The 26409-nt window shown below is 37.8% G+C and overlaps 1 protein-coding gene and 1 pseudogene across 2 annotated transcripts in view; both read left to right on the top strand.

The window, feature by feature from the left end:
• Positions 1 to 26409, top strand: part of TPST1 (tyrosylprotein sulfotransferase 1) — a 109958-nt gene that overhangs the window by 10714 nt on the left and 72835 nt on the right. The window lies entirely within an intron of this gene.
• Positions 13042 to 14535, top strand: LOC112314986 (PCI domain-containing protein 2-like; annotated as a pseudogene).

The raw sequence follows: 26409 nt of genomic DNA on the forward strand, positions 1-26409 counted from the left end.
CTATCATTTAGAATTGAAAGAGAGATAAGAGCTTCCTAGACAAGAAACAAACAAACAAACAAACAAACTAAAGGAATTCATTACCACAAAACCAGTATTTCAGGAAATGTTTAGGGGCCCTGGCCAGGTAGCTAATCTATCTTGGTTAGAGCATCATATTGACATGCCAATGTTTCAGGTTCAATCACTGGCCAGGGCATGTAAAAGAATTATCCGATGAATGCAGAAATAAGTGGAACAAGAAATCTCCCTCTTTCTCTCTCTCTCTCTCTCTCCCTCCTCCCCTTGCCCCCTCTCTCCCACTATCCCCACTTCACTCTTCTTTTCTCTTCCTCCAAAATCAATAAATATATTTTTAAAAAATGTTAAAGGGACTTGAAGAAGAATAAAAGATAAAAATATGAATAATAAAATACCTATCAATACCTACATACCTATCAATAATTATTTTAAGAGTAAATGCATTAAATGCTCCAATCAAAAGACATTGTGTGGATAAATGAATAAGAAATCAAAACCCATACATATGAAATCAAACAAAAAAGTTTTTGCACCGCAAAGGAAACCATTTACAAAATGAAAAGACAACCTAAAGAACAGAAGATATTTAGCAATGATACATCCAATAAGGGGTTAATATCCAAAATATAAATGGAACTCATACAACTTAACTCCAAAGACAAACAATCCAATTAAAAAATGGTAAGAGGATATGAATAGACAGTTCCAAAGCATACATACATGAAAAGATGCTGAGTGTCACTAATCAGCAGAGAAATGAAAATAAAACTGCAGCGAGGGATCCAAGATGGCAGAGGAATAAGTGGAAGCTACATAAGTGGGAGCAGTTCTTCTCTAGAAGAATCAGTTTTGAACTAAAACTAAATTGTAGAAAAATCATCCTGAATACTAGCTGGAGAGAAACCTTATAACCAAGAACAGACAGAAGAAACCACTTCCCCAAAACATGACTGGTATGAAGTGCGGAGAAGGCACGAGAGGGCTGGCTGGGACCCACAGGTGGCAGCTAAAGTTCCAGAGGGATATTTCGGTGGCAGGGGGGTTCCCCCTGAGAAGTGTGGGGTCTAAACCTCAAGCTGGGCTCCTTAGCCTATAGCACCAAAGCCAGAAAGGAACCCAGGTAACATCCAGCTGTGAAAAGCAGCAGTGTTTCTGTCTACCAGGGAAAGATGGCTGGAGATCAGAGAGTCTCTTAAGGGCCAACATACAAAATTTTGTTTGTGGCCACTTACCACGGGCTCTGGGAGAGTGACCGCAGGGACTAGAGATGCTTGAGAGGAGCCTGGGGCTGGTGGCTTAGGGGGGAGAACTGAACAAACAACCACCAGGATTCCTATGCTGAGTCATTCCCCATACTGCAGAGCACCATCTTACTCAGGCAGAGCACTCCTCTCCAAGTGGCATCAGCCTGATGGAAAGCATTAGCCCCACCTGCAGGAATTACTCTGCCCCACCACAATTACTCAGTGGTGCTTAAGCTGGTTGCTGATTGGTTTTATAACAAAGGTGGAAAATACAAAGAAGCAGCCAAAACGGGAAGACAAAGAAACAGACCCTAAATGAAAGCACAAGAGAGTTCTCCAGAAGAGCCAGATGAAGTGGAGGCAAGCAATTTATCAAATAGAGAGTTTAGAGTAATGATTATAAGGATACTCAACAGCATGAAAAAAAGACGTAGAAACCATAAAAAGGGATCAGTCAGAAATAAAGGATGCAATATCTGAAATAAATAATACACTGGAAGGAATAAAGAGTAGGTTATATGAAGCAGAGAATCAAATCAGTGATTTGGAAGACAAGGGAGAAAGAAACACCCAGGCAGAGCAGCAAAAAGGAAAAGGAATTTTAAACAATGAGTAGAGCTTAAGAAACATTTTGGACAACATGAAGCATAACAACATCCACATCATGGGAATACCAGAAGGAGAAGAGAACAAGCAAGGGATCAAGAATCTATTTGAAGAAATAATGACCAAAAACAACTCTATTCTGGTGAAGAAAGAAACACAGGTCCAGGAAGCTCAGAGCATCCCAAACAAGTTGGACCCAAAGAGGCCTACACTGAGAGACATTGTAATTAAAATGAGAAGGCTTAAAGACAAGGAGAGAATCCTAAAAGCCACAAGAGAAAAGCAGGTAGTTACATACAAAGGAGCATCAATTAGACTATCAGCTGATTTCTCAACAGAAACATTTCAGGCCAGAAGGGAGTGGCGTGAAATATGCAAGGTGATGAAAAGCAAGGACCTACAACCAAGGCTTCTTTAACTAGCTTCCCAGACAAGAAAAAGGAAAAGGAGTTTGTTAACACCAAACCAGTATTGCAACAAACGTTAAAAGGCTTGCTTTAAGAAGAAGAAAAAGAGGAAGGGCAGAAAAAACCAGAGGAAAGCAATCTAACAATAAAATGGCACTACTTAGGTATCTACCAATAATCACCTTAAATGTACATGGCTTAAATGCTCCTACCAAGAGACATATGGTAGCTGAATCAATAACAAAACAAGACCTATACATATATAATATATCCACCAAAATAGACTTTAAAACCAAGGCTATAGTAAGAGACAAGGATACTCCATAATGATAAAGGGAACAATCCAATAAGAGGACATAACCCCAGTAAACATCTGTGCACCCAATGTAGACCACCTAAATATGTAAATCAAATCTTGATGGACAGAAGGGGAGAGATCAACAGAAATACAGTCATAGTCAGATTTTAACACCCCATTGACATCAATGGATAGATATTCCAGACAGAAAACCAGCAAGAAGACAGAAAATCGACAAGCCTTAAATGACACACTAGATCAAATGGATTTAATTAGTATCTTCAGAACATTTCACCCCAAAGCAGCAGAATATACCGATTTTGCCATGTATAATGCACACCCATGTTTTGGGCCCAAACTTTTGGGAAAAAAATATTTTGTTTTAATTTTTAATCCAATTATTTATTTATTTATATTAAGATACTTGTTTTTTGTATTATAAAGGAGTTTTGGCATTTAGTTTTGAACCTGTTATGGTATAAGAAATTTTATGTAATAGATAATTACAAAACCCAAGAACAGATACAAGGTAAAGAAATTTTATGTACCGGTAACAAACTTATGATATTTACACATCATAGAAGGCCATGAACTCTTCATCACTCTCAATATCAAGAGTACCATGTTCAATTTCTACATTACTGGTGTCTTCGAAAGAGTCACTCTCCTCATCCTGGGAAATTTCATTGTCCTCAGTTCCATTCATAGCATTGCTGATGCTGCATTTTTAAAATGATTTCACAACCACTTCTTGACACCACTCCATGATCTTAGGAGCCAATCACAAGCCTAGGTGGTGGATGCTTTCTTGATCCTGCCTGTAGGTGTTAAATCATTACCCACTGACTGCATTCATGATGTCCACTCTTCATTAGGGCCTTACAGGGTTTGTTCACTGACAACAGGTTGCAGTTTGCTGATTAGCCCACTATGTATCACAGCAAGTTGGGTTTTCAAGTCCACTGCCATTGCTTTTGTACGTTGTGTTACATAGACTTTGAAGTGATCAAGAACAAGCAAAGCTGGTTTTCTAAGTAATCCTCCAGGGCTTCGTGACCAGACTTTGTTAAACCAGATTTTCATGCCGCCTTCACTCATCCATCCTTTTTCATACATGTGGACAATAACTCCACTTGGAATTTTTTTTCAGAAACGTTTTTCTTTTAAGGATGATCATAGATTGTAGCTCTGTCTCATTTGCACAACAGGCTAGAACAACAGTGAATGTGTTTTCACATGACCACTAGTTTTAACAGCCACAGTCTTTGCTCCTTTGACATCTGCAGTTCTGTTGGATGGTACACCAAATATGAGTGGGACCTCATCCATATTAGTGATTTGGGACAGCTCAAAGTTATAAGTCTTTCAAAGATTGATAACATAAGAATGAAATTCTAAAACTTGAGTCTCATAGGCTGCTGGAAGATTTTGGGCAAATTTCGTTTGTGTCCTCATGCTAAAACCTTCTCTCTGCGTGAAGTTAAAGCACCATTTAGGTGTCCCTGAAAAGTCATCGATTTTTTTTTATTGTGCAATGCTTTTACCTTATTTTTGTATCATCTTAGTCAAAACAGAGATCCCCAGTTTGATGCTATTCCAGAATCCAGTTCTTCACATCCTGCTCCACCTCCAGCCACTTTGGAGGTTTCCCTCCCATTGCTGCCTTCTGTCTTGGAATCTGAAGAAGCTTTTCTTCCTGTTGCCTCCACAATCTGATGACACTGTGGGAAGAGGTCCAAAGTGTCTCTCAGCAGCTCTGTTGCCATGCTTTTTAGCATATTTAATAACTTTTAGCTTAAAGCTTGCAGTGTACAAAAGCTGTTTCGACATTTTCCAAGGGATTTTCCAATAATTTCTCCTGCCTAAAATGTACGAAGAGAAATGTTGCATTGTTCACACTATGGTAATGAAGTCCACATCACCTATCTTACCAAGTGGATAACAATCACATCATCTATCTTACTCTGTGGATAACAATACACACTTCTTTGTTTCATTTCTTTGAATTATTGGCCGAAACTGCTTTTGTTGCGTTTGTTGTAAGTTCAACAAAACCAGTTATTGTATTCCAGGGTATTATTTTGCATATGGGTATCATTATTGCTTTCTAGAGTTAAACTTTAATGCATAAGCATAAATAAAAGAATTAAAAATGTTTATATAAGTATGGAATTAGTACTACCCGTGTATATTGTGCATCCTTATTTTTCCCTCAAAAAAGTTGGGCAAAAAAGTACATGTTATACATTCAAAATACAGTACATACTTTTTAAGTGCACATGGAATGTTTTCTAGGGTAGACCACATGTTAGGACACAAAACAAGTCTCAGTAGACTTAAGAAGATAAAAATCATATCAAATATCTCTGACCACAATGCTATCAAAGTAGAAATCAATCACAAGAGCACTGAAAAACACACAAAGACGTGGTAGCTAAATAACATGTTATTAAACAATGAGTCGGTTAACAACGAGATCAAGGAAGAAATCAAAAGATGCCTTGAAACAAGTGAAAATGAGGACACAGCAATCCACGATCTGCTTTAGGGAAAGTAATCCTAAGAGGGAAATTCATAGCATTACAGGCTTACTTCAAAAAACAAGAAAAAGCTCAAATAAACAATCTAACTTCACACTTAAAGGAACTTGAAAAAGAACAACAAAGCCCAAAGTGAGTAGAATGAGTGAAATAATATCAGAGCAGAAATTAATGAAACAGAGTAAAAAAAAAGATATAAAAGATTAATGAATCCAAGAGCTGGTTCTTTGAACAGATGAACAGGATTGACAAACCTTTAACCAGACTCATCAAGAAAAAAAGAGAAAAGACCCAAGTGAATCCAATCAGAAGTAAAAAAGGAGAAATAGCAACTGACACCAAAGAAATACAAAAGATTGTAAGAAAATATTATGAACAACTATATGCCAACCAACTGGACAACCTGGATGAAATAGATAAATTCCTAGAAACACACATTCTTCCAAAACTCAATCAAGAAGAATCAGAGAATCTGTATAGACAGATTACACCTAGTGAAATTAAAGCAGTAATTAAAAAACTCCCAACAAACAACAGCCCTGGCCTGGATGACTTCACAGGTGAATTTTACCAAACATTCCAGGAAGTACTAATACCTCTCCTTCTAAAACTGTTCCATAAATATCATGAGGAGGGAAGGCTCCCAAACTCATTTTACAAGGCCAGCATTATCCTAATTCCAAAGCCAGATAAAGACACTACAAAGAAAGAAAATTATATGCCAATATCCCCGATGAACAAAGACGCTAAAATCCTCAACAAGGTATTAGCAGACCGAAAACAGCAATTCTTCAAAAAGATCATACACCATAATCAAGTGGAATTTATTCAGGAAATGCAGAGTTGGTACAACATTCACAAATCAAAAAATGAGATTCACCACATAAACAAAATGAAAGACAAAAACCACATGATCATATCAATAGATGCAGAAAAAGTATTTGATAAAATCCAGCACCCATTTATCATAAAAACTCTCAGCAAGGTGGGATTAGAGAGAACATACCTAAACATAATAAAGGCCGTATATGACAAACCCACTGCCAGCATCATATTCAATGGGCAAAAACTGCAAGCGTTCTCTTTAAGATTGGGAATAAGACAAAGATGTCCACTTTCACCTCTCTTATTCAACATAGTACTGGAACTCCTAGTCACAGCAATCAGACAAGAATAACAAATATAAGGCATCCATATTGGAAAGGAAGAAGTAAAACTGTCATTCTTTGCAGATGACATGATACTAGAGAACCCCAAAGATTCCACCTAGAAACTACTAGAACTGATAAATGAATTCAGCAAAGTAGCAGGATACAAAATTAGTATCCAGAAATCAGTCACACTTTTTAAAGTATATTTTAATGATTATGCTGTTACAGTTGTCCAAATTTTTTCCACTTTGTTCCCCTCTGCCCAGTACCCCCTTTCCGTCCAGCAGTCCCCCCCTTAGTTCATGTCCATGGGTTGTGCGTGAAAGTTCTTTGGCTTCTCCATTTCCTATATTATTCTTAACAATCCCCTGTCTATTTTGTACCTACCAATTATGCTTCTTAATCCCTGTACTTTTCCCCCCATTGTACCCCTTGTCCTTCCTTGCTGATTACCCTACATGTGCTGTCCATTTCTATGATTCTTTTCCTGTTGTAGTTTGATTAATGTGTTTTTGTTTTTTTTAGATTCAGTTTTTGATAGTTGTGAGTTTGTTGTCATTTTAATTTTCATAGTTTTAATCTTTTTCTTAAATAAGTCCCTTTAGCATTTCAATAATAAGGGCTTGGTGATGATGAACTCCTTTAGCTTTACCTTGTCAGTGAAGCACTTTATCTGCCCTTCCATTCTAAATGATATCTTTGCTGGATAGAGTAATCTTGGATGTAGGTCCTTGCTTTTTCATCATTTTGAATACTTCTTGCCAGTCCTTTCTTGCCTGCAGAGTTTCTTGTGAGAAATCAGCTGACAGTCTTACGGGAACTCCTTTGTAGATAATTTTCCTCTTTTCTCTTGCTGTTTTGAAGATTGTCTCTTTATCTTCAACATTTGGCATTTTAGTTATGATGTGCCTTGGTGTGTCTTCCTTGTGTCCAACTTGTTTTGGATTCTCTGTGCTTCCTGGATTTGTATGTCTATTTCCCTTGCCATATTAGGGAAGTTTTCTTTCATTATTTTTTCAAATAAGTTTTCAACTTCTTACTCTTCCTATTCTCCTTCTGGCATCCATATGATTCAGATGTTGGCACATTTGGAGATGTCCAAGAGTCTTCTTATTTTTTTTGAATTCTTGTTTTTTCATTCTGTACTGGTTGACTGTTTATTTTTTCCTCATATTCCAAATTATTAATTGAACTCTGGCTTCCTTCCCTTCACTGTTGGTTCCCTGGGGATTTTTCTTTATGTAACTTAGTGTAGCCTTCATTTCCTCTCTTATGCATTTGCCATACTCAGTGAGATCTCTAAACATCTTTATCACCAGTGTTTTGAACTCTGCATCTAATAGGTTGGCTATCTCCATTTCGTTTAGTTCTGTTTCTGGAGTTTTGATGTGTTCTTTCATTTGGGCCATATTTCTTTGTCTCCTGAATTTGGTAGCCTCCCTGTCTTTGTTTCTGTGTATTGGGTAGAGCTGCTTTGACTCTGTCTTGGTACACCCGTTATGTTGTAAGGGGCAGAACATTAGGTTCTGTGTATAGGGCAACCCCCTTTGCCACTTTGTGATGCTGTATTGGGGGAGGGGTCTGAGAGGGAACAAAGCTACTTACTTTGCTTTCACCCTATTTCCACTCACTTCCCCCACTTCCTGTATGCCGTTCTAGCTGCTTCCCTGGTGCCAAATCCCAGAGTGGGAGGGTTTGTGTATGTTCTAGTGCCGCGTGGTTCCTTTAAATGGACTCTCCTGAGAGACCAGCAGTTTCTTCTGCTGCCCCAACCCCCACTGGCTTTTACATCCAGAAGTTATGAGGCTTTATTTTCTGGTGCTGGAACCCTGGCATGTGTGGTCTGACCTGGGTCTGGGATGTCCTTCCCAGTTTTTATCCACTACATGTGAATGTGGGACCGCCTGTTCCACTGTCTGCTGCTGTCACTGCCTCGTTGCCACTTCCACACCACATCCTCTCCACCCCCGGCTCCCCAGCTCTGCCCCTTCTACCATCTGGATAAACATTCTTTAAATACTTGGTTGTCGGACTTCCACACAGTTTGGTTTTCTGGCAGTTCTAGTTGTATTTTGTTTTGAGATTAGTTGTGATCCTTCTTATGGTTGTGTGAGGAGATGAAGCTTGTCTATGTGGCTACACCTCCATCTTGGCCAGAAGTCTCAGTTGCATTTTTGCATATCAACAATGAACTAACAGAAAGGGAAATTAAGAAAACTATCTCATTCACAATTGCTTCAAAAATAATAAAATGCCTAGGAATAAACCTAACCAAGTATCTAAAAGACCTGTACTTGGAAAATTATAAGACACTGAAGAAAGAAATAGAAGATACATGTAAGTAGAAGCACATGCCATGTTCATGGATAGAAAGAATTAACATTATTAAAATGTCCATACTACCAAGAGCGATCTATAGATTCAATGTAATTCCTATCAAGATTCCAATGATGTATTTCACTGAACTAGAAGAAATATTTCAAAAATTCATATGGAACCACCAAAAGCCCCACATACTAACAGTGATCCTGAGGAAGAAAAATAAAGTTGAAGGAATCATGCTACCTAATATAAAACTATACTGTGAGGCCATAGTAATCAAAACAACATGGTACTGGCATAAGAGCAGACACATAGAACAATAGATCAGAATAGAGAGCCCAGAAATAAACCCACATCTTTATAGTCAATTAATATTTGACAGAGGAAGCAAGCACACAGTGGGCTAAATATAGTTAATTCAATAAATGGTACTGGGAAAAATTGGACACATATGTGCAGAAAAATGAAACTAGACCACCTTCTTATACCACACACAAAAGTAAATTTAAAAAGAATCAAAGACTGAAATATTAGAACCATAGCCATAAAAATCCTAGAAGAAAACACAGGCAGCAAAATCTCAGATATTGTTCATAGCACTATTTTATTGCATATATCTCCCCAGGCAAGGGAAACAAAATAAAAACATAAACAAATGGAACTACATCAAACTAAAAAGTTTTCATACGGCAAAGAAAATCATCAACAAAATACAAAGACAACCCATAAAATGGGAAAACTTATTCACCAGTACATCTGATAAGAGGTTAATATCCAAGATTTATAAAGAACTTACAAAACTCAATACCAAAAATATAAACAACTGAATTAAAAAATGGGCAAAGGGACTGAATAAACACATCTCCAAAGAGGACATACAGATGACCAGTAGACATATGAAAAGATGCTGAATGTCACTAATCATCAGAAAACCAGAAATGCAAATAAAAACCACAATGACATATCATCTCACACCTGCCAAAATGGCTGTCATCAATAAATCAACAAACAACAAGTGCTGCTGAGGCTGTTGAGAAAGGGGAACCCTTTTGCACTGTTGGTAGGAATGCAGATTGGTGCAGCCACTATGGAAAGCGATATAGAGATACCTCAAAAAATTCAAAATGGATTTGCCTTTTTACCCAGAGACCCCACTTCTGGGAATATATCTGAAGGAACCCAAAACTCTAATTTCAAAGAACATAAGCACTCCTATGTTCATTGCAGCATTATTTACAATCGCCAAGATACGGAAGTAGCCCAAGTGTCCTTCAGTAGATGAGTGGATACAACTATGGACATTTACACAATGGAATAGTACTGGACCTTAAAAAAAAAAGAAGAAAGTTTTACCCTTTGCAATAGTATGGATGGACCTGGAGAAGATTATGCAGAGTGAAATAAGGCAGTCAGAGAAAAACAGATACCATATGATTTCACTCATATGTGGAATCTAATGAACAAACTGAGCTAACTAGGAAAGTGGGGACAGGCTCATAGATGGAGTGCAGGATGACAACTATTGGAGGGGAGCATGGTGGGGTTGGGATCAAGGAAAAAGGAAAAAGGACTCATGGACACAGATAACAGTGTGGAGATTGCTGGAGACAGGGAGGTATAAAGGGACTAAATGGTAAAGGAAAAAATTAAGGTAAAAAATTAAAAAGTAAAGAAAATTAAAAAAACTGCAATGGGATATCACCTTACACCTGTCAAAATAGCTATTATCAATAAATGAACAAAGAACAAGTTCTGGTTGAGGAGAAAAGGGAACTCTTGTGCACTTTTGATGGGATTGCAAACTCACTCAGCCACTATGGAAAACAGTATGGAAGTTCCTCAAAAAGTTAAAAATAGAACTACCTTATGACCTAGTAATTCTACTTTTGGGTGTTTATTTGAAGAAATACAAAACACTTATTCAAAAAGGTATGTGCATCCTATGTTTACAATGGCATTATTTACAATAGCCAAGATATGGAAGCAACCTAAGTGTCCATCAATAGACTGAATAAAGAAGATATGATACATGTATATAATGGAATATTACTTGGCCATAGAATGAAATCTTACTATTTGTAACAACATTGATGGATCTAGAAGTTATTGAAATAAATCAAACAGAGAAAGACAAATACCATATGATTTCATTTACATGTGGAATCTATAAGCCCCAAGTAAACAAACAAACAAAGTCATGTTTCCAAATGAGACGGGGTTAGAGGGATGAGTGAAAAAGGTGAAGGGATTAAGTAGAAATTGGCAGTTGCTAAATGATCATGGGCTTGTAAAGTGCACATAGGGAATATAGTCAATGATACTGTAATAACTGATATCAGGCAGGTACTAGACTTATTGGGGCATCACTTCATAAGTTATATAAATGTGTAACCACCATATTATACACCTGATACTAGTATAATATTGAATATCAATTGCAATTTAAATTTAAAATTTTTAAAATAAAAAGTCCAATGTAGAAAACATTGCCCCTTTCCTCCCTGCCTCTCTGTCTGTCTGTCTCTCCATGTATATATAGATATAGATATATACACACATATACATACATACATATATATGTATATTTTAAAGATTCTATGTATTCTATTTTTAGAGAGAGGAAGGGAGGGCGAAAGAGAGGTAGAAGGAACATTGTTGTGAGCAAGAAACATCCATAGGTTGCTTCTCATACGCGCCCTGTCCTGGGACTGAACCTGCAACCCAGGCATGTGCCAGCCAGGAATAGAAGTTGCGACTTTTCGTTTTGCAGCTTTGTGGACAATGCTCAACTAACAGCTATGTCAATCAGGGCTTGTTTCAATATTTTTAGCAAATGTCCTGGGGATAAGATTGTTAACTTTGAGGGTGCTCTGATTCAGGTCCAATAAAGATAAGCCCCGAGAATGCAGCTTTTCCAGTGAGCAGCTAGAGAGGTTAGTGATAGTTCATTGGAGTTAGGGTTTGGGGGAGCTCCTAACCTGTTCTTGTTTCTTAAATGGCTGCTGGGCTGCTGTTGTTCTCAGCTACCATGTTTGCAGGTTGCTGGTTTCCAAGTCTTCCACAGAGCTGGGCAGAGGGAATAGGGAGAATTAAAATGCCATAAATCTCGTTCTGCTTACTGAAAGTCAGCTGTTTTTCTTGGACAAGTGTTTCTTGGATTGTTGCAAGCCTTTAGTTAATTTTCAGGTTTCTGAAAAAGTTGATTCTGCATTTTGACAGTCTTCTTATTACTTTTATGGAGGATCAGACTTTTTGAGTTCCTTACTCTCACATGCTGGATTTGCTTCCTCCAGCCTTCTTTTTAAATATAGTATACAGAGTTCATGCATTAAATTTTGGCAAATTGTTTAGGTTGCTGAGAACTCTAAGGTTATATAATTATGTTTTTACAGTTTTATGTGCTATTCTCCTGTACTCTAGCTAGGTTTATTGCTTAATATTTTCTGAATACATGCTATCCTCTTCCACTTTGAGGCCTCTTGTTATCTTATTTTCTCTGCTCAAAACACTCTTTTTTTCCCCTCATTCCCACAATGGGAGTCCTGCTTATCTTCCAAGATTCATTCTGATATAATTTTCCTTATGTAGCCTTTTATAAGCCCATGGATATAACCCTTTCTTGAAATTCCTGTATGTCTCTTTTGATACCTTTTTGTATGACCATCTTATTATTTCATCATGTAGTATGTATAGTTTCTTGTCTTCTTCCCCTGCTAAAGTTGCCAGTTGTTTGAAGGCACGTGATCAATCATACCCACTTATATACTCAGTAAACTTTTGTTCATTGAAGTGTAGGAGTATGGTTTCATTGAAAAAATATGTGATATGTTAGGTATTGTTACTGGGGATTGCATTTTATTCATCCATTATTGAACTGGAGGAAATTGTATACTCTGGACAAAATTGAATAACGATACACACACTACATTATATAATCCTTGGAAAGGTATAGGGAGATATAACAATAAAGGCAGAATTCAGTTTTTCCAACAGAGATTGTTATAATAGTGGTTTCTGATCACAGATTTGATGTCCAGCTTTTGAGAGATCACAGAATTTCAGCTCAGGATAACTGTGTGAGAGACATACTTTCTCATAAAGTGGGAACTTCCTTATATGTGAGAGTGACTATGCTAAAGCAAGACTAAACTGATAAAGAACACGGAAAAGGTCAAACTACTGTCCATGCTAATTTCCAGCCTCCTATATGTCTATTAGCTCTTGGGACCAGATCTAGTTCTCCATTCTTAATCCCATCTAGATGAGATCTTCAGGGACTTGACAAAAGTGTGCAAATACGCATGCTGCTCATTTATGCAAATAAAGCACAATGTATACATGGATTTAGAATTTTTCTTATCAGTCTAATTAGATCTGAGATGATCATAATAGGATAATTCAAAAGCTAGGTATATTTTTTGGCTCTATCCAGTCCCAGCGGTGGACACTCTGATGGCGCACATCACTGTCAACCAGTACCTGCAGTAGGTTTGTGAAGCAATCGATACCAGAGACTGGGCATCCTGTGTGGAGCTGGTGTCTTTCAAGCATTGTTGTGTTGCCGACCCCTGGTTTCAGTTGGCCTCACCAGAAGAGAAGTCCCAACAAGTTTTGGAACCCCCTTATGAGGAAATGCCTGTGACTCATTTAAGGTTCACTTGCAGGTTGGGGAACAATGACTTCATAGAGGCATACAAATGCCAGACTGTCTTCGTGGAGTCATTCCTGCAGGCACTTCAGGCCCACAAAGAAGAAAACTGGGCTCTGCCTGTCATGTATGCAGTAGCACTTGACCTTCAAGTATTTGCTGGTAATGCAGATCAGCAGTTGGTAAAGAAAGGAAAAAGCAAAGTCAGGGACGTATTGGAAAAAGCAGATGAGTTTTTTTAATTGAATTTATTATAAAGGTTATAGAAATAAGCTTTAATATCAATATTAAATTACAACATTAAAACATAATTCTCTTTCATTTGTTAAAAGGAAAAGTTTTGTTGGTCTATTGGTCTGGGCTTTAAAGACTATGAAAGTTTTTTCTTTTATTATATTTTTCCCGTTACCATTTATTCTCCCTATACCCTCTGCAACCTCCACCCACCACCCTCCCCCTGGCAATCACTACACTGTTGTCTGTATGCATGAGTTCTCTCTTTTCTTCATTCTTTTCTGCTCAATCCCTCAAAAGCAGATGAATTGATGAGCTGTTTTCATGTCCGTGCCAGTGACACTTGAGCTAGTATAAAGGATTCTAAAAAGTGGGTGATGCTGTTTCTGGTGAATCAGTTATTCAAGATTTACTTTAAGAGCAGCAAATTCCACTTGTGTAAACCCCTTACCAGAGCCATCGACTGCTCAAACCTGAAAGATGATTGATTATAGCATGGCACAGATGGTGACATATGGGTACTATGTTGGATGAAAGGCCATGTTCGATAGTGAGTTTAAGCTGAGGAGTAGCTGTCTTTTGCATTTGAGCGCTGTTATTTACCATTTAAGTCAGAAGAACAAAAGGATGAGTCTGATATATTTAGTTTCAGTTAAAATGCTATTGGGTCATATTGAGCTTTTGAAAAATTATCATCTCATGCAGTTTATTGAAGTAACCAAAGCTCTAAGCGAAGGCAGTCTCCTATTGAAAGAGGCTCTGATGAAGCACAAGACCTTTTTGTATTTGCTGTGGTATGTTCCTTATCCTTGAAAAGCTGAAGGCCACCACCGATAGGAATTTTTCTAAGAAAATGTACTTGTTAAACATACCAGTTATCTTTGGATGCTTTTATAGCTGCTTTGAAATTCATGCAAGTGGAAGATGTGGACATCAATGAAGTCCAGTGTATTCTGGCTAACCTGATATTCATAAGTCACATTAAAGGCTATATATCACATCAGCATCAGAAGCAAATTGTTAGCCAGCAAAACCCATTTTCTTTACTCTCTACAGTGTGTTGAATGTATGAACAGTCCTGACAGGGAATGTGTTCTTGTAGTTTTTTATTGTGCTGGTGACCTAAGTCCTTTGCTGTGATGCTATTCTCTGCAGCCAGAATCTCTTTGGGGGCTCTTTTCCCAGAGATGTTGAGAATGAGTTTGCCAGCACACACAGATACATTGAAATCTCTGTCATCACTCATAACGAATGTTGACCTCACAGACACCTGGAATTCCCTTTTTAGACATTGCAGACCCCTTCTTTGGCTTGGAATATTGGTAAAACTTCTGTGAAGGAGACTCTCTCCAAGGCAGCTGTAGTTTACTTCTCATAAGTGTTGTTTATAAATGCATCATTGTAACTTTTCATATAACTCTTTTTATCAAAAAGGCATCCAAAAGAGAAAAAAAAAGCTAGGTATATTTTTAAAGCCATATTCTAATGAGAGTCTTATAACAACAATATCAGATAGTCTTAAATTCACTTAATTTGCACCAGACTTGTTACATACATGACTTTTAGTTCATGTCAGGCCCAATTTCTGGGAAGTATCATGAAATAGCCATCATGGTTTCAGAGTCAGACTGGGGTTCCATCTTGATCAACAGTTTGCCAAGTATTTGTACCTTAAGTGAGCTACTTATCCTTTCTGAACTTGCGTTTCCTCATATGTAAAATGATTCTAGAGGACAGATTCTAAAGGACAGAAATGTTCCTTTAACTTCTGATATTGTTGCAGCGAGTGCAACAAATTCTGATTTATTCATCAAATAGAGTGTGAAATGATAAGAGGCAGATGAAATAGATCAATAAAGAGAGTGGATTAGAAGAGCTCCCTCTGAATCCTCTGGAAGTAGATTCAGAGGGAGAAAAACAGGAGGTATACTTTGTACTTTAGCCTTTCTAAATATAGTCAACCCATATTTAACACTGGAATCAGGAGGAAAGATCATTCATTATTCTAATTATAGGAAAGTGTTAGCTCTCTGAAGTTTTAGTTGGAGTTTTAGTGGGGCCACTCAATGCATATTTATTGAGTGCTCAAAATGCATGTAGCATTTTATGCTATATGCTATGGGGAAAACTGAAATGAATAAGATGTAGTCAATGCCTTCCAAAAACTCACAACTGATTACAATCATAGAATCTAGTTACATTAACTTATTGGTAATCAAGAATCCATTAACACATTCGAGAGCTCCTACTTTCAAGAATTCACAATCTACTGAAAAAGCAAATTAACCATATAATGTAAGAAGTGATATGATATAGGTAAGTACAAGGACACTAGGAAGGACACCTGTGTCATACAAGGCAGAGAGCTGTCAGGAAAGCTTCCTAGAGGAGATCCCATTGAAGCTGAATGTTGAAGGATGAGTGGGAGTTTTGAGTAAGAGATGCTACAGGTTGTTCAAGATGAAGGCAGCATTGGGTGAATATGTGTGTGTACGGGGGTGCTGGTGATGGGGAGTGATCAAAGAAGAGGTTCAGGGGCAGGCAAAGGCTGAATTATGAAGAACCTTGTATGTTATGGTGAGGACTTTTTTTTCTGAAAGAAGTAGAAAGCCATTGCAGGGTTTTAAGCAAGGGAGTGTCTTAAATATATTTACATTTTAGAAAGATCACTCCTGAAACAGGATAGTGAATGAACTGATTGAAGGAAGTCAGAGGCTGTGGAGTTATTCTTATGAGGAAGAATAAAGATGAGGATTAATGCCAGGAGGGAAAGAAAAGGGAGGCAAATAGATTTAAGCCAATTAAATGAGGAAGCACTGATAGGACTTCACCAGTTGCCTATGGAGAGGTTAGTGGGGCAAGTACATAAAGGCTCTCAGATTTTTAGCTTGGACATCTGGGAGAAAGTGGTTCATTTACCAGTAGAGGAATCAGGAAGAAAGATTTTTCCATTTGGTGTTTTTTGATTTTGACATGCCAGTGGAACATCCAGGTAGAGTTCTTCCTTGGCCTTTGAATGGTCAGGTCTGAGATCTGGGACAGAAGTCTTGGTTGCAGATATATTTGAGAAGCATCAGAATATAACTAGGAGGTGACAGTAGATGAAGCAGGGTGAGTGTAAGAGTGTGGATGGGGGAGCCCAATACCTTAAATTCAGTATTCTTTTGTCATTCTCTTGTGATGTTTCCTTTTGAAAAACATTACATAGTATGCATAGTTAAAGCTGTTTCCCCGTCTCCCTCGGGGCTTTCCACTATGAGCATCATAACCATTAAAATATTTTTGTTAATATTGTAATATCTGTATATCTCTTTTTCCAAAGCCTTGGCAAAATTGTTTTTCCCACCTACTATACATTTTGTAGATTCAACTTAAAAATCCTTTTGGGATAATATTTAGATTGCAAATTTTTTTCATGGACTCCAGATTTTTTGTTTTTGTTTATTTGCAGTTCCTTCTTCCATTTGACATTTGTTTGTTGAACATTGGCTTTGTTTCAGATGACTCTAGGTATTTTAAGATTTAAGAGAGAAGATTTCACTAGGTGCTTATTCATCTGTAAATTCTTTACCTTATATCTGATATTCATGCATATACTGCATGGATGATGAATGGGTTATCTGTGCTTTAAAGGAGTTTGTAGTGGGGTAAATTAACCACAATACAGTGCATGAGTGTGCAAACCAACGTGTTTTTACAAAACACTTGAGGTTATAGGAGACAGAACAGTTGATTTCTGGGTGGGGGGGGGAGGGAATTGGGAAAAGAGCATGGAGGAGGTGTGTGTAAAAGGGAGAAAGGGCCATCACACAGAAGGTAGTAGCATGAGCAGAGGCCAGGTGTGGAGGTACTTGGTGTGGATGGGAGTGGCCCTGTCCCTGCAGGCTGCTCAGGAGTGCTGAGAGGTGAAGCTGGAGAATGAACAGGAACCAGTGTGTGGAGGATGCCATAGGGCCCTGTTCTTTAAAAGTGCTTTCACATATTATCCACTCAGTTGTCATAGCAGCTCTGTGAAAGAAAAGAAAACTTGCAGGTGTTCCTTTATCCTTTGCATTTTCTCTCCACATTACTTGTTTTCATAATTTCTATTCTAATTACATGTGAAAAAGTTTGATTATCCCTATTTTATAGATGAGGGAACTAATGCTCAGTGATTTATCTAGATCAGTGATTTTCAATTTTATTCATCTCATGGCACACATGAACTAATTATTAAAATTCTGCAGCACACCAAAAATATATATATTTTGCTGATCTGACAAAAAAGAGGTATAGTTTTGATTCATTTATACCGGACAGTTGTTGTTGTGTTGACAGTTGTCATTTTTTATTTGACAATCTAGGGGAAAAGAAGTCAGTACCTCTGACTAAATAGTCAGGTATTGCATGTTTTAAAACTTTTTGCATCACACCAATGTGCTTCTTACAGCACACTAGTTGGATCCACATGGCTAAGAAAAGACTGACTTCAGACTAGAACCCAGGACTTCTGACTAGACTCCTTTTACATTAATTCAATGCCATCTTCCTTTTTCCTTTTCCCATTCCAGTTATTTTAATTCTAAAAGTTAGGAAAGTATATAATTTGAGCCAATATGCTTTCTTTTCTTTGTGTTTTCTCTCATGGGTGGTATAGACAGTAAACTTTAGTGAAGAATCTAGAAGAGGAATGGTTAGTCCACAGTGACCCTCTGATTTGCAGGTTTGAGAAGGTTAGAACTTGGTAACTTAAACTGTTTATTTTGTTTTATTTCATTTTAACATTTTATTATGAAAAATTTCAAACATATCAAAAAATAGAGAAAATTACATTGAGCCCTTAAGTATCTATCAGCTTCAACAGTTATTAATTCATAGCCATCCAATTTCATATATAATCCCCTCTTCATACACACATCTGCCCTCAGATATTTTTGAGATAATTTAATTTAACTTGAACTATTAAAAAAGTCATGCCTGAGTTTAACTTGTGTTCTTATCTCTATTTGTGTCCTAGGCATTAGGTCCAGTTCTTAGTATTTGACCAGCTCTTTTTCCTCCTGACCATGGGGTTTATTAAAAACAAAATCCCAGTATACTGCTTCTTTAAGAAGATGTGTCCCGGTAAATTCCTGAAGATTGTCAGCTGTGTATAACACAATCTTCTTGCCATTTGCTATTTATTGTCAGTGGTTCTTGTGTCAGCCTCCAAGGTGTAGCTAGAGAAAGGTGTTACCATGTTTGTACTCTGACCATGAGTTGACATAAGTATTGATCTTATGGATTTATTTAAGGTTTTTACTGATTGGCAAAGCTGTCATTTAGATTAACCCCTGGACACATTAGCTGGCAAATTCAAGCACATGATACAATTATTTTTCCTTTTTCTAAAAACTAGAAGTGAATAGAGAAAACAATTACAAAGTGAAGCAAAAGTAGGTTTACAGTTGTGAGTATGCAAAACACAGAGTTTATTCATTATTATTTATTAATTTTATTTATTTATTTATTTATTTTCCATATGAACAACTTTACAGTTCTACTTCTTCTCCACTGTATAGATTGCACTTCAAACAGCAGGCAAAGTGGCATCGGCTGTTGCTATTTGCCACATAAGTTGGCATCATGAATAGGCATGGGAAGCAAGGAGTTAATGATTAACAAAAGAAAGAAAGTTTCTAGGGAATCATTATATTCCTATAACTTATATTTTACTGGAACATTTATTTACCCAGCATCTCTTTGCACTTTCATGACTGTAAAAGCACAATGTCATGCATATGCTCATGACTGCGTGTGCCTAGACCTGAGTGTATGCACTGAGTATTGCACATGGTCTTGCTGACTACCAAATTCTGTACCCGTACTTTTGTTAAGTGATAATGGGTTTTTAATTAGAAATATTTATAAAATTGGCAAAGATGCAAGTATGGAAGTATAATGTCGGCACTTTCTTCTATAGAGCATTTGGCTGCTGGGAAAGAGCAGTGCTATTAATAATGATTTCTCAGATATATTTGTTGTAGTGTTTCAGAAGGCTTTTTCTTTCCCCTGGAGATAAAAATAAGACTAAACTTTACCATATTTCCTTGTAGCTCAGCCTCAGCTCTGTAAATGTCTCAGTTGAGAAAATATTGATACTGCTTGTCTGAAAATAAGTGAAATGGAGTTTACGGTAATGAAAAGAGGCCTACATCTGTGTATTTTGTATGTGTGCACATGCATCTTCCTAATGGTTGAATATATAAGGGTATTATATAAGCTGGTCAGACCAGCTTTTCCTGTACAGTACTTCTTAAGTTACAGTACACATTTTTTCAAGATTTTGAGAAGAGTTAGTAACTAAGAAGGTGTGAGTGGAGACCACAAGCTCCACGGCATCCCTCTTCCAGAGAAATATACTTCCCAGCTTGGTTAGTCTACTGAAGACTCAGTGCACCTGGTGACCTGGTGCTCTGTTAAGCATGCTATGGTAGGGGAAAGGGACAAGATCTGTAAGCTTCAGGAACATAAAATCTTTTGGAGTAAGTAAAATATACATGATAAAATAAAAAGTGACCTTTGAAGAATAGGTAAGATTTAGAGTGCTGTGAGAAGAACTAGTTCATATATCTACAAAATGAGAACATTGGACAAAATGATTTGAAGGTCCCTTTAGCACTGATAATCTATGATTCTGTGATTCTCCAAGTTTAGAAACATCCAAAGACAGAATATTAGGCTTCTTAAGCTTAGTGAAAAGTAATATGAATATTTCTGGGAAGACACAATCTCCTTCTTTTCCTTTTTAGTAAGGCCTTTGATTACTGTCATACTTGCTTTCAAACATCTTGAAGGACTATACAGCATACTCCTCTTCCCCAAGTATGTTGGGGGAGACAGTGTTTAAATTAAAATACAACAGATATCAGGACTTCCGGCCAAATTGGAGGCGTAGGTAGATAGACTTTGCCTCCCTGCACAACCAAAGGTAGGACAACAACAAATTTAAAAACAAAAAATAATGAGAACTGCCAGAAAGTTGAATTGTATGGAAGTCCGACAACCAAGGAGTTAAAGAAGAAACATTCATCAAGACTGGTCGGAGGAGCGGAGACAGGCAGCTGGGGTGCAGAAGACTCACAACAAGTTGCTGGAGGACCACGGTGGGCAAGGCGGCAGTTGGTGGGCCAGGTGAGGCAGCTGGCCAAGCTGATGGTCCCACATTGGTGTGCAGATAAACTAGGAGGAACAATTCGGGAAACAGACAGACCATGCAACCCAGGGTTCCAGTGTGGTGAAATAAAGTCTCAAAACTTCTAACTAAAAAAAAAAAAAAAAAACCTATGGGGTTTGAATAAGCAGGAGAAACCCCCAGCCTCACAGGAGAGTTCATTGGAGAGACCCATAGGGTCCTAGAACATACACAAAACCACCCACCTGAGAATCAGCACCAGAAGGGCCCAATTTGCCTGTGGGTAGTGGAGGAAGTGACTGAAAGTTGGCCCAGAGCTGTACAAGCAGCATTGTTCCCTCTCAGACACCTCCCCCACATACAGCACCACAATGGAGTGATGTGGGTTGCCCCACCCTGGTGAATACCTAAGGCTCCACCCCTTACTATGTAACAGGCCCGCCCAGACAAAAAAATATGGCCCAAATGAAAGAACAGATCAAAGCTCCAGAAAAAATATAACTAAGTGATGAAGAGATAGCTAATGTATCAGATACAGAGTTCGAAACATGGGTAATCAGGATGCTCACAGAAATGGTTGAGTATAGTTGCAAATTAGAGGAAAAAGTGAAGGTTATGAAAAGTGAAACAAAGGAAAGTGTACAGGGAACCAACAGTGACAGGAAGGAAACCAGGACTCAGATCAATGGTTTGGACCAGAAGGAAGAAATAAACATTCAACCAGAACAGAATGAAGAAACAAAAATTCAAAAGAATGAGGACAGGCTTAGGAACCTCCAGGATAACTTTAAACATTCCGACATCCAAATCACAGGGGTGGCAGAAGGAGAAGAGGAAGAGCAAGAAATTGAAAACTTATTTGAAAACATAATGAAGGAGAACTTCCCCAATATGGCAAAGCAAATAGACTTCCAGGAAGTCCAGGAAGCTCAGAGAGTCCCAAAGAATTTGGACCCAAGGAAGCACACACTAAGGCACATCACAATTACATTAGCCAAGATTAGAGATAAGGAGAGAATCTTAAAAGCTAAAAGCAGCAAGAGAAAAGGAGACAGTTACCTACAAAGGAATTCCCATAAGTGTCAGCTGATTTCTCAAAAGAAACCTTGCAGGCAAGAAGGGGCTGGAAAGAAGTATTTGAAGTCATGAAAAGCAAGGACCTACATCCAAGAGTACTCTATCCAGCAAAGCTGTCGTTTAGGATGGAAGGCCAGATAAAGTGCTTCCCAGATAAGGTCAAGTTAAAGGAGTTCATCATCACCAAGCCCTTATTATATGAAATGTTAGAGGAACTTATCTAAGAAAAAGAAGATCAAAAATATGCACGGTAAAATTACAACAAACTCACAGCTATCAAGAGAATCTCAAAAACAAGAATGAACTAAGCAAACATCTAGAACAGGAACAGATTCACAGAAATAGAGATCACATGAAGGGTTATCAGCAGGGAGGGGGAGGGAGGAGAATAGGGGAAAAGGTACAAGAAATAAGAAGCATAAATGGTAGGTGCAAAATAGACAGGGGAAGGTTAAGAATAGTATGGGAAATAGGGAAGCCAAAGAACTTATATGTATGATCCATGGACATGAACTAAGGTGGGGAAATGCTGGTGGGAGGAGGGGGTACAGGGTGTAGGGGAATAAATGGGAGGGAAAATGGAACAACTGTAATAGCATAATCAATAAAATATATTAAGAAAATAAAATGCAATATCAAAACTTGAAGATGGAGGCGCAGGTAAACATGCTTTGTCCCCTTGCACAACTACAGGAAAATTACAAGTAGAGTACAAAACAAATATCACCCAGATTTTTCAGGAAATCGAGCTGTATGGAAGCCCAACAACCAAGTATTTAAAGAAGGCACATTCGAACAGATGGGTAGGAGGGGTGGAGATTCGGAGATGCAGGGGGGCACAGAGATGTGGAATGGTCAATATCACTTCCACATGTGGTGAATAAAAATCAGGATGGACACCTTTGGAGAGGGGGATCCCAGCCCCAGACCAGACCACCCAGCCCTGGGTTCTTGCACCAGGAAGATAAGCTCCCATAACTTCTGACTAAAAATCAATGGGGGTTGGGACAGTGGAAGAAACTGCAGGATTCTCAGTATGCTCAGTATACTTAAAGGGCCCACAATGCACTGAGGATTTATACAGACCCACCCCTTCTGGGATTCAGCACCGGAGCAACAGCTGGAAGGGCACTAATGGCATACGGGGAGAAATTGAAGTGACTGGCAACAGGGCAAGTGCCAGGAGACAGCTTTTCCCCAGGCAAAACTCCAGAGGACAGGCAGCGGTATTGTCCCTTCTCAAGCCCTCCCCCATTCAGAGCCACAGAGAGGTGACACAGGTTGCCCCACCTGGCAGTTACCTAAGGCCCTGACCCATACAACTTACAGGTATGCTTTTCTACTACAAAAGGCCACACTACTACGAAAGGGAGACTGCCAAATTGAAGAGACAAATGAAAGAACAGAAGAAAACTCCAGAAAATGCACTAAATGAAATAGAGATAATCAACCTATCAGATGCAGAGTTCAAAACACTGGTGATAAGGCTGCTCAGAGAACACATCAAGTATGGCAACAGTATAAAAAAGACCCAAGCAGAAATGAAGGTTGCATTGAATGAAATAAAGAAAAATCTACAGGGAACCAACAGTGAAGGGGGTGAAGCCAAGAATCAAATAAACGGTTTGGAATATAAGGAAGATAAAGAAATCAATCAGAACAGCAAGAAGTAAAAAGAAATAAAAAGAAAAAATGAGGATAAGCTAAGGAGCCTCTGGGACATCTTCAAACATACCAACATCCAAACCATGGGGATGCCAGAAGGAGGAGAGGAAGAGCAAGAAATTGAAAACTTACTTGAAAAAATAATGAAAGAAAACTTCCCTAATTTGGTGAAAGAAATAGACATACAAATCCAGGAAGGACAGAGAATCCCAAACAAATTGGACCCAAAAAAGGCAATACCAAGACACATCATAATTAATATGTGAAAGGTTAAAGATAAAGAGAGACTCTTAAAAGCAGCAAGAGAAAAGCAGTTAGTCACTTACAAAGGAGTTCCCATGACTGTCAGCTGATTTCTCAAACTTTTCAGGCAAGAAGGGACTGGCAAGTAGTATACAGAATGAGGGAAAGCAAAGACCTATAACTTAGATTACTTTATGCAGCAAAGCTATCATTTAGAATGGAAGGGCAGATAAAGTGCTTCCCAGACAAGGTAAAGCTAAAGGGGTTCATCATCACCAAGACATTATTACATGCAATGTTAAAGGGACTTTTTTAAGAAAAAGATAAAATCTATGAACATTAAAATGACAATAAATTCACAACTATGAACAATTAACTCTACAAAACAAGCTAAGCAAACAAGCAGAACAGAAACAGAATCGTAGATATGGAGATCATTTGGATGGTTATTAGCTGGAAGGGGGAATGGGGAGAATAGGGGAACAGATGCAGTGATTAAGAAGTACAAATTGGTAGGTATGAAATAGAGGGATATTAAGAACAGTATAGAAAATGGAGAAGCCAAAGAACTTACATGCATGACCCGTGGTCATGAGCTAAGGGGTGGGGGGGTTGTTGGAAGGAATGGGGGTACCAGGTGAGGGGGCAAAGGGGGAAAACTGGGACGGTTGTAATAGTATGATCAATAAAGTATATTTTAAAAAAATAAATAAAATACAACAGATGTCAAAACCTGAAGAAAGCACCCAAAATTGTACTGACACAACTTTCAAGTATGCTTGGGAATATGGTATGCTGTTCTTTTCCCCTGAATAGAGAGTTGTCTTCATTTGAGTCCTTGTGAATCATCTAATGGTAAGAGTTGCCTTCTCAATGACTTTACTTTGAACAACAAACACTATTTTGGGATAATGATATATTATCCTGACCTCAGTCAGTACTACTTTTGATGCCTATAGAGATTTCTTGACAGATCAAGAAAATCAGGAGGGAAAAAAAAGACAGAAATTTAACACAGATTTAGTATTGTGTGTCTTAAAATAAACTTTTTCAAGACCACTTTGAAAAACAGTACCAGGTTTTGAGCAAAGGAATATGTTCTGACTTATATTTTAAAAAGATCCCTCTGGCTCTTCAATTTGAGAATAGATTCTAGGAGGGCAGGAATGGAAATAAGGATTCTTTTCAATGTTCCCTGTGAGAGATGCTGAGTTGCTAGTGGAAGTGTTGAGAAGTGGTTAGATTCTGACTATGTTTTGAAGGTAGAACCAATAATTTTTTTTTGTCAGCTTTGGATGCAGGGTATGAAAAAGAGATGAATCAAATATGTATTAAATGCTTTAAAATCAACGTATTCAACACCTGTTGACTTAGCAGTTCCTCTTCTAAAAATTTAATTTAAGAAAATAATGTGTGCAAAGTTGTTTGTATATATAAGAATCTTTCTCATTGTGTTGTTTATAGTTGTGAAAATTTTAAAACAAGTAAGTAATAACAGAATTGGCCAAACATTGGTAGATCCTATTAGTAAAGTATTGTGCAGCCATTCAAATGACTTACAAGTCTGTTTCCGGACAAGGAACTAAATTGATCATGTATTTCCAGTTTTTGTATTTTATGTATTTTTCTGGGAATTTGGGGTATTTTAATGGAAAGTTATCAGATACTGTTGGTTGCTGCTATAGTAACTTAGAGGTTAACTTTTGACTGTGAATATTTTGCATCTGGTATAATATCTTAAGTGTGGCTTCTATATCATGGATACAGTTTTCTACATAGATATTTCAATGCTATATTGCCACCAATTATCTTAATGCTCTTTTTGCAGCCTTTTCTTATTAAGCTGATCTTTTAATTTCAAATTATTCTCACTTTGTGGTTCTTTTTTGCAGCTTTAGAATAAAGTACAGTACCTGGCACAATAATATGTTCAAATATGTAACTAAAGAAATGAATATATAAGTAAACAAAAACCAGATCTTGGTTGGTGTATACTACTGTGACTACCAAAATATTTTTCTAGAAATGTATTTTTAAAAAAACAAACAAACAAACCAGCTGTATTGCCCTGGCTGGGTGGCTCAGTTGGTTGAGTGTTGTCCCATACACCAAAAGGTTGAGGGTTCAATTCCCAGTCAGGGCATATACCTGGGTTGCAGGTTCCATCCCAGTCAGGACACTTATGGGAGGCAACGGATCTCTGTTTCTCTCTATCTCTCTGCCTTCCTTTCTCTCTAAAAATCAATAAATATATCCTATGGTGAGGATTAAGAAAAGAACAAAGAATAGGTATATTGAGGTGTAACTTACATGCACCATAAAACCTACTCATCGTTAGGGTGCGATTCAGTGATTTTTAGAGTTTAGAGAGTTCTGCAACTATCAAAACAGTTCATGTTTAGAACATTTCCATCACAGCAAAAAGTCCACTCATGCTTGTTTGCCATTAAATTCCTGCTTCTACCTCCTGCTTTCTGTCTCTGTAAATCTGCCTTGTGTGGACATTTCATGTAAATGTATATTGATGTAGCTGCTCAGATACACACACAATTGTTTTTATTATTTTTTTTAAACATGGCTCTCTAGGTTTCCCCCCTTATCTGTGTAGTTTAGGAAACAGTAGTTATGCTCAAGCACCTTGAACCAGTAAGACTTTTCCTCTGCCAGTAGATCCGTGTGCGGGTGGATAAGCACATTCAAAGTTTAGGCCATTTTCAAATCTCCCCCAACATTTACTTTCCATTCAGTCCTTTCATATCTCTTCTTTGCCTATTTGCAGCCTCAGAGTTAACCACAAGCT

The sequence above is a fragment of the Desmodus rotundus genome, chromosome 1 (assembly GCF_022682495.2).
Source record: "Desmodus rotundus isolate HL8 chromosome 1, HLdesRot8A.1, whole genome shotgun sequence".
NCBI classification, from domain to species: Eukaryota; Metazoa; Chordata; class Mammalia; order Chiroptera; family Phyllostomidae; genus Desmodus; species Desmodus rotundus.